Source organism: Ursus americanus, chromosome X (assembly GCF_024610735.1).
Source record: "Ursus americanus isolate L20-20 chromosome X, mUrsAme1.1.p, whole genome shotgun sequence".
Classification (NCBI taxonomy): Eukaryota; Metazoa; Chordata; class Mammalia; order Carnivora; family Ursidae; genus Ursus; species Ursus americanus.
The window spans coordinates 83,246,584-83,255,011 of record NC_142164.1 but is presented as its reverse complement, the minus strand read 5'-3'; the positions used below and the strand labels follow the sequence as shown (position 1 = coordinate 83,255,011).

The following is an 8,428-nucleotide window of genomic DNA, read 5'->3' as shown; positions in this document are numbered from 1 at the left end:
AGTTATTCAAGGTTCCACAGCTAGTATGCAGCAGGCTTGGGACTAGAACCCGTGAGGTCGCCTCTACACCTCTTACTCTTGGCCACTTTGCTTGACTCTATGCCCCAAGCCCCTTCTCTAAGTGTTCCTGCTCCGCTTCTCCCTGAAGAAAGCAACCCGAGTTAGGGTTTAATCCCATGAGTTCTGTACCATTGATCCTTGCCATCCTGGACAGAGATGATTGGACCAGAATTAGTCATCTGGCACAAAGGCGCACAGTTCAAAGACTCACGTCCAAAGAGCAAGATAATTCACGCCAATCTGGACAGGACAGGTCTCACGGGGGAGCTAGGACCTGGTGGACTTGCCTTCTGCATAAATGGTCTGCCCTGTATCTGAGTGTGGTAGGCTAACCAATGGCTCCCCGAAGAGGCCCACAGCCTCATCCCTAAAACCTGCGACTGCGTTATCTTGCACGGTAAAGGGGACTTCGCAGGGATAATCAAGGTGAAGGACCTGAGACGGGGAGATTATCCTTGATGATCCAAGTGGGACCAACCAGTATAAACACTGACAGAACTATGAGAGAATAGATCTGTGTTGCTTTAAGTCACCAAATTTGCAACAGCAGAAATAGGAAACGAATACACTAGGCATACAGCAAGTGGTCCTCGCCCTCAGAGGCACATTCCTCCCTCCCAAAGGGCCCACCTGGGCTGTGGCGGACCGCTCTCGCTTGCGCCCAGACTTTCTCTCCTGGTTGACACACTTGCTGGAAATGGAAAATACGTGCTTCTTTTTTTCTATCAATAAGATCCTACCCTGTAGAAATTAGTTTTATATTTCCTGCCCCCCTATAGTTTTCCAAGGGAGCCTTTGGTACTTCTCAGGTAGCCCTGAGGTAGTCTTCCATGGGCCTGATGGGTCCCCTGTGGCTGGATCTGGCACTGGCCGAGTAGTTGCCATAGGTCTGGACGTCCCCGTTGTCGGAAAACCTGTTGTGAGAAAGTGGAAATAATTCTCTGAGTGTTACCCCAGTGGGGAGGTGAAAGAAGGCAGGTGGGGCTCATCATGAGGAATGATGCTCTAACGATCAGACCCTCCTCCAAGGAAGTGGGTAGCCTGCAGAGTTAGAGAGTCCTTGAAGAGCCCAGACACTGGAGCAGAGCTTGGGGTCCAAGAATGCAACTCTATGCTGCCTGTAAGAACCCCACTGTTAAATAGAAAGACACAACTAGGTTAAAACGGAGAGGATGGTAAAAGATGCCATGCTAACGATAAGCGATAGAAAGCTGGAGTGGCTGTATCAACACCATGCAAGGGCAAACTCGTCAAGAGGACGTACAAATCCTCGGTGTTTACGCACCTAATAATACAGCTTCAAAACACACTAAGGAGAAAGTGATAGAACTGCAAGGGAAAATGAATAAACCACCAATTATGGTTTGTCTATAACTAATAGAAAAAGTACACAGAAAATCAGTAAGAACATAGAAGATTTGAGGGGCGCCTGGGTGGCTCAGTCGGTTAGGCATCTGCCTTCGGCTCAGGTCATGATCTCAGGGTCCTGGGATCAAGCCCCAGGTTGGGCTCCCCGCTAAGCAGGGAGTCCACTTGTCCCTCTCCTTCTGCCCCCCCCACCCGCCGTGGTCTCTCTCTCTCTCTCTCTCTCTCTCTCTAAATAAATAAAATCTTAAAAAAAAATAAAAGGGCATAGAAGATTTGAACAAAACTAAGAGCCATCCAGATTTAATTGACATTTACCACTCCATCCTGCAAGAGCAGAATACACGTCCTTTTCAAATGCAAATGGGGCATTTACCAAGATAGGCCATTAAACAAGTCTTAATAAATTTAAAAAGATTCAAGTCAAAGCATGGTTGTCTGACCATAATGGAGTGAAATTAGAAATCCAGAAACATCTCTGGAAAGGGGGCGCCTGGGTGGCAGAGTCGTTGGGCGTCTGCCTTCGGCTCAGGGCGTGATCCCGGCGTTCTGGGATCGAGCCCCACATCAGGCTCCTCCGCTATGAGCCTGCTTCTTCCTCTCCCACTCCCCCTGCTTGTGTTCCCTCTCTCGCTGGCTGTCTCTGTCTCTGTCAAATCAATCAATCAATCAATCAATCTTTAAAAAAAAAGAAAGAAAGAAACCTCTCTGGAAAATGCAATCACTGGACACTAAACAAACTTCTAAATAACACATGAATCAAAGAACTGAAATAGGAAATTAAAAAGTATTTTGAATGGAATTGGAAAGAAAACACAACATGTAATTTGTGGGATGGCACTAAAGCAGCACCTCGGAGAAATTTTATAGCACTAAATGCCTACTTTAGAAAAGAAGGGTCTCAAGTCAGTGACTGCACCTTTCATCTTAAGAGAACTAAAACAAGAAGAAATGAAATCCAAAGTAGAAGAAAGGGAATAATAAAAGAGCCGAAATCAGTGAAACAGGAAAGAGAAAATCACTGAAACCAAAAGCTGGATCTTTGAGAAGATAAGTAAAATAAAGTTTTTGATAAACCTCTAGTGAGACTGATCAGAAAAAAAAAGAAAAAGCCAATTACCAATTTTAGGAAAGAGAAAAATAACATTGCTGCAGATTCTACGGATATTAAAAGGATCATAAGGGAATATTATTAACAAACTTATGCCAGTAAATTCAACAACAGAAATGAAATGGACACAGTCCCTCAGAGACACAAACTAGCAGTCCACATTCTAGAAAAAAAGAGATAACCTGAAAACCTTTTTATTCTTAAATACATTAGAGTTGAAAGCTTTCTTATGAAGAAAACTCCAGGCCCAAATGACTTCCCTGGCAAATTCTAACAGACATTTAAGGAACAAATAATACCAATTCTACACCAACTTCTCAAAAATTGAACAGGGGAGAATAGTTCATTCTTAACTCATTCCATGAGGCCAGCATTACCCCGATACCAAAACCACATGGACATTAATAAGAAAACTACAGGCCAATGTCCTTCATAAAAGTAAATGCAAAAATTCTTAGAACGTTAACAAATTGAATCCAATAACATATCAAAAAGATGACACATCAAGACTGTCTTAAATTGAATCCAATAACATATCAAAAAGATGACACATCAAGACTGTCTTAGCTTGGGCTGCTTCAACCAAAAACTGGCTGGCTAGAACGGAAATGTATCTCTCACAATCTGGAAGCTGGAAAGTCCAAGATCAAAGTGCCATCAGACTCCTGTCTGGTGAGGGCGCACTTCCCGGTTTGTAGACAGATGCCTTCGCACTGTGTTCTCGCATGGCCTTTCCTTGGTGCATACTCACAGAGAGAGAGAGAGAGAGAGAGAGATCTTAAAAGGGCGTGAACCCTGTCATGAGGGTCCCACCCTCATGGCCTAATCTAAACCTAATTAACTCCCAAAGGCCCCACCTCCAAATACCATAACACTGGGGGCTAGGACTTCAACATATGAACCTGGGGGGACATAAACATTCAGTCCCTAGCAATGACCAAGTGCGATTTATCCCGGAAGTGAAAGGTTGATTTAATATTCAAAAAACAATCAATGTAATTCATCATATCTCAAAGATACACGAAAAGCATTTGACAAAATCCAATATCTATTCCTGATAATAATGCTTAGCAAACTGAAAATAGACGGGAACTTCCTGAATGTGATGAAAGATACCTGTGAAAAACCCACAGCTAACATCACATTTAATGGTGAAAGACTTAATGCTTTCCCCTAAGATCAGGAATAAGACAAGAATGTTACTACTTCTCTTCAACATTATACTAGAATTTCTAGCCAGTACAATCAAGCAAGAAAAAGACATGAAAGTCGTCCTGATTCGAAAGGAGGAAATATAACTCTCTTTGTTTTCAGATGACATGATTATCTATGTAGAAAATCAAATGGAATCTCCCCAAAAAAGCTACCAGAACTAGTAAGTGAGTCTCTCAAGGCTGCAGGAAAAAGGTCAATTCACAAAAGTCTACTGTATTTTATATACTAGTAAGGAACAATCAAATTAAAATTTTAAAAATAATACCATTTATGATAGTACCAAAAAATATGAAATTCTTAGGTATAAATCTGACAAAAGATATGAAAGACCTGTACAATGGCATCAATAAAACATTTCTGAGAGACACAGAAGACCTAAATAAATGCGGAGATATACCATGTGCATGGATCAGAAGGCTCAGTATTAATATGTCAGTTATCCCCAAGCTGGTCAATGCAATTCCAATCAAAATCACACCAACTTCTTGGGGTGGGAATTGACAAAACGAATTTAAAATTCATATGAAGGTGCAAAGGACCTAGGGTTGGCAAAAACACTTAGAACAAAAGGAATGAAGCTCAAAGACTGACACTACCTGATTTCATTCTTGGAATGGTAATCAAAAAAGTGTGGTATTGGTGTAGAGATAGACATACATCAATGGAATAGAATTAATTCAGAGTAGACCCACACACATATGCACAACTGATTTTCAACAAAAGTACACAGCAATTTAGTGAAAAGAAGATTGTCTTAAAAAATCTTCCCTTGGGAAGTCTGGGTGGCTCCGTTGGTTAAGCATCTGCCTTTGGCTCAGGTCGTGATCCTGGGGTCCTGGGATCAAGTCCCGCATCGGGCTTCTTGCTCAACAAGGACCCCGCTTCTCCCTCTGCCTGCAGCTCTCCCTGCCTGTGCTCTCACCCCTCCCATCTCTCTGGCAAACAAATAAACAAAATCTTTTAAAAAATCCTCTTCCCTAAAAGAGGAACTGGAACAATTGGATATCCATATCTATAGAAAAATAGAAGACCTTCAATCCATACCTTCCACCATATATAAAATTAATTTTAAAATGTGTCAAAGACCTGGGCACCTGGATGGCTCAGTCAGTTAGGCATCTGACTCTTGATTTCGGCTCAGGTCATGATCTCAGAGTTTTGAGATCAAGTCCTAACGTGGGGCTGGGCATGGAGCTTGCTTAAGATTCTCTCTCTCCCTTTCCCTTCCTCTCTTAAAAAAAATGGGTCAAGGACCTAAATTTAAAATCTAAAACCATAAGGCTTCTAGACAAAACACAGAAAACCTTTAAGACCTTGGTTAGCCAAAGATTTCTTCGATATGCCACCAAGAGCGCTTTCCATAAAAGAACATTGGTAAATTGGACTTCATTAAAATTGAAACTGCTACTTTTTTGAAAGACACTGTTAATAGGATGAGAAGAAAAGTCACAGACTAGGAGAAAAGACTTGCAAATCATTTATCTGATAAAGGACTGGTATCCAAAATATGTCAAGAATCCTCACAACATAATAACAAGAAAATAACCTAATTTTTTTAAATGAGCAATCTCAACGGCCACTTTGGTGAAGATACATGAATGGCAAATACTCACCTGAGAAGAGGCTCAACACCATTAGTCATGAATGCAAATTAAAACCACAATGAGAAACCACTGCATACCTATTAGAATGGCTAAAATTTAAAAGACTCACCATACCAAGTGATGATGAGGACATCTAGGAACTCGAACTCTATACAAGGGTGGTGGGGCTGTAAAATGACACAACCACTTGGGAAAACAGCTCAGAAGCTTTCTACGAAGTTAAGTATACACCTACGTAAGATCCAGCCATTTTGCTCCCATGATCTCAGAGTTTTGAGATCGAGCCCTAATGTGGGGCTGGGCATGGTGGGATCGAGCTCTGAGTCGGGCTCCGTGCTCAGCGTGAAGTCTGCTCGAGAGTCTCTCTCTCCCTCTCCCTCTGCCCCTCCCCCCCCACTCTCTCTCTCTCAAATAAATAAATAAATCTTTGGGGAAAAAAACCTTAAAAGGACTCCTTCCGTGATATCTTTGTGTCCCTAAGAACTTTGTTACATGGGCCCAGAATCAGGAGGTTTTATGCAGCCTCTGATGGCAAATGGTTGGCCTTCAGCCTGATTCTAGAGACACAAGATTGCACGAGCACCATCTTTAAGGCCCCTGGAAGTTCTCATGGGGTCTTCTGGATCCAAAACTGCAACTCAAGCCCCTGCTTCCTTCATATTTTCCTAGTATCGTGTTCTCTGCCTGACATAATTTCTCTAGGGTCAATTTCAAATCACCATGGCCACATTGGGGAATTTTTGACGTGAACAAGATTGTTGATTTAAGGGGCACCTTAGAACACAAAGGGAAGAAACCCCCATGAGGAGATCGTTCCTACCTAAAAGAGAAATTCTTTTTTTTTAGGAGAGGAGGTGGGGAGAGGAGCAGTGGGAGAGGGAGAGAGGGAATCTTAAGCAGGCTCCACACCCAGTGTGGAGCCTGACACGGGGCTCGATATGACTCTGAGATCATGACCTGAGCCAAAATCAAGAATTGGACACGTAACTGACTGAGCCACCCATGTGCCCCTAAAACAGAAATTCTTTTTATGTTTAACACAGGAGACTATGTTGGCTTCATTTCTGTATTTCAAGGATTAATGGATGGTAGCTTTAAAATTAAATTTGTGGGGCGCCTGGCTGGTTCAATCAGTGAATTGTGCAACTCGATCTTAGGGTCATGAGTTCGAGCCCCACACTGGGTGTAGAGATTACCTAAAAATTAAATAATCTTTATCAAATTATTTAGATTGGTAAAATTGTCAGTGGCTGGTTATTGTCTAAACCAGCTGTGATCCCAATATCTATCTCTTTCTCTCTCTCATGTTTGTCAAAATGGGTTTTCTGTATCTATACATTCTTCCCTGTCCTTCAAGAAGGAATGATAATTTCATATTTGTCTGAAGCTGGCTCCCTGTTAATTTTTTGGTTTCTCTCCCTCTCTTTTACACCAGGGAAATTTGAAAGATTAACTGATCAAAAAAACATTCAGTTGTTATGTATATACTCTAGGAATATCTAGCCCAGACACACTGCCAAAAAAGTCTAAAAAACTAAAAGAAAATGTGGGGCACCTGGGTGGCTTAGTTGCTTAAGCATCTGACTCTTGATTTTGGCTCAGGCCATGATCTCAGAGTCCTGAGATCTGCTCCGTGCTCACTGGGGAGTCGCTTCTCTCCCTCTCCCTCTGCCCCTCCTCCCTGCTTTCGCGCACACGCTCGCTCTCTCTCAAGTAGATAAATAAAATCTCTAAAAATAAAATAAAATAATAAAAGGTGTTATTAAATTATGTGTCTTTTTGTGGACACTGAAAAGTGTATTTTTTTTAAAGATTTTATTTATTTATTTGACAGAGATAGAGACAGCCAGCGAGAGAGGGAACACAAGCAGGGGGAGTGGGAGAGGAAGAAGCAGGCTCATAGCAGAGGAGCCTGATGTGGGGCTCGATCCCATAACGCCAGGATCACGCCCTGAGCCAAAGGCAGACGCCTAACCGCTGTGCCACCCAGGCGCCCCTGAAAAGTGTATTTACCTAACAGCTTCTGTTACCCCGGCTGTGAGGAAAGAAGGAAAGAACTTAATCCCAAGATAAAGAAGGGCTTTTGATGGGACCGAGAGTTTTTAAAAATTAGTTTACCGTTTAAAAATAATGTTGGCACAATGGTTTGGACAAAACCAGGGTTAGAATTTTAACCTTCTGGGGTACCTGGGTGGCTCAGTCAGTTGGGCATCTGCCTTTGGCTCAGGTCATGATCCCAGAGTCCTGGGATCGAGCCCCATGATGGACTCCCTGCTCAGCGGGGAGTCTGCTTCTCCCTCTGCCCCTCACCCCACTCTCGTGCTCTCTCGCTCTCTCTCTGAAATAAATAAAGTCTTCAAAAAAATTTTTTAACCTTCTAAAATCCCTATACTGGTTTTATGAGTTAAGTGAGTTACCATTGTTTCCATTAGTTCGTGTGTGTGTGTGTGTGTGTGTACAATTGACCCTTGAACAATGCAGGGGTTGGAGCACCAACCTCCCCCAACACAAAAATCCACATGTAACTTTTGACTCCCCAAAAACATAACTACTAAAACCTACTGTTGACTGGAGGCCTCGCTGGTAACGAACAGTTGACTAACATGTATTTTCGATGTCCTATGTATCACAGCCTGTATTTTTCATGCTGGAGAAAAGACAAAGTTATTAAGAAAAATCATAAGGAAGAGAAAATACATTTACAGTACTGTATTTATCAAAAAAAGAATCCACGTATAAGTGGACCCACACAGTTCAAATCTGTGTTGTTCAAGGGTGAAATGTATATATTAACAATAAAATGAAATGATTTTTTGAAGAGTTTAATTTTATTAACTTCTTAAATTGCTACAAAGCCCAAAGATTTAACATGTCTGCTAAAATTGAAATTTCTGGATCCTAACTTTCAGACCTTAGGTCAATGATTAAGGGGTTTTTTCCCAAGTTTTTATTTAAATTCCATTAGTTGGAGCACCTGGGTGGCAAAGCTCATTAAGCATCGGGTTCTTGGTTTCAGCTCAGGTCATGATCTCAGGGTCGTGCTCCATGCAGAGCCTGCTTAAGATTCTCTCTC

The 8,428-nt window shown here is 42.0% G+C and overlaps 1 long non-coding RNA gene across 2 annotated transcripts in view; it reads right to left on the bottom strand.

Moving 5' to 3' along the window:
* Positions 1-569: 569 nt before the first annotated feature.
* The window catches only part of LOC123787629 (uncharacterized), a 15,357-nt gene continuing 7,498 nt past the window's right edge, over positions 570-8,428 (bottom strand). Inside the window, exons 4-6 of one of the 2 annotated variants that reach the window (XR_015723460.1) lie at positions 7,918-8,002; positions 1,346-1,389; positions 570-974 (exon numbers count right to left, since the gene is read on the bottom strand). This is a non-coding gene — a long non-coding RNA (uncharacterized LOC123787629). The remainder of the gene's footprint in view (positions 975-1,345; positions 1,390-7,917; positions 8,003-8,428) is intronic. The other variant, XR_015723461.1, reaches the window with a different exon arrangement.